Source organism: Bactrocera latifrons, unplaced genomic scaffold (genome assembly GCF_001853355.1).
Source record: "Bactrocera latifrons isolate USDA-ARS-PBARC rearing strain unplaced genomic scaffold, ASM185335v1 scaffold_56, whole genome shotgun sequence".
Classification (NCBI taxonomy): domain Eukaryota; kingdom Metazoa; phylum Arthropoda; class Insecta; order Diptera; family Tephritidae; genus Bactrocera; species Bactrocera latifrons.
In genome coordinates, this window is record NW_017537223.1 from 1,044,806 (window position 1) to 1,046,079 (window position 1,274).

The window sequence follows — 1,274 nt, forward strand, 5'->3', positions numbered from 1 at the left end:
AAATAATAAATATTAAAACTACAAACAAACTGTCCGGTTTCGAATCATCGAGGTTCTAAAATTCTTAGCAACTTCAGTTTGGTGATCCCGAAGAATTAAGAGAGCTTTCATATGTAAACGCACATAAGTATATACGACACCGATATCAATATTTTATAGCATATTATATATATATATATGMACAWAAATTATATGAAGAAGATAMGAATATTTTCGAAAWGCAAAAGCGATTAAAATCGGACAGACAACTGTTTGCGCCAAACCCAGTTGATAAGAATTTTTAATTACTATGTGAAATAAATCTCGGAACTCACGTTGCCACAAACGACCAAATGACATTTCATGGCAGTAAACACGAGCCACATACACACGCACAAACATACACACATATGCATGTGTCGATTTCAATGCAACCAATAAAAACAAATAAGCACATTGTCATATTTATCGCATCACAGTGCCATCAGCGCTGATGTCATGATAAATTTAGTATTTCTACACCAACACATTGTTAAGCCATTTGTTGCGACGCAAATGCATTTATCCCTGCAGCCATGTGGCCCTTCWTCCACGCGCCGGCATACATTTAATGTACGTATGTGTATGAGTGTGCGCGTGCGTGTGTGTTGCGCGGAGAGATAATCCATTATTCTGACGCTGCATGTTTGATCCGCCCAACATTATTTCACTGGTTTTTTCGCTCGCTCCTGGTGGATTTTATGCAAAATGCCGCTGCTGTCCGGCGTTCGGTGGCGCCACGTGGGCAAGCATGCAACACATTTTAAATTTGCCACATCACATGTCATGTTGKCGCTGCTATTAGACGCATCCATTAGTCTTGCTTGCTTGCCTGCCGGCTGCGCTTCGGTCGCATGCGAGTCCGTCTGTGTAATGATGTGGGCATTTGTGTGTGTGTGCAGCGGTGTGTGGGTGTGTCGGCTTTCATCCATTTATCCACCCATTTGTAACTCTTTTTTTGCGCCGCTCAAATTGGTGCAACAGCATGTAGTTGTAGTGAAATATTTCGTTTGCTTTCCGCACCACCGCAACCGCCGCTCTCTCCCGCTCTCCCAGTCTCAACGCTGCTTTCGCATGCGACATTGCCAATAAATTGTAAGCGCAGCGCTAATGATGGCGCACAGCGCACGACATGCATGTGTGTGTGTGTGTGTGTGTGTGTGTGTGTGTGTGTGTGTGTGTGTGTGTGTAGGTTGCATATTGTATCCATCAAAATCAAAAGCACACACACCCACATGCTCGCCTCAAAGTAAAGG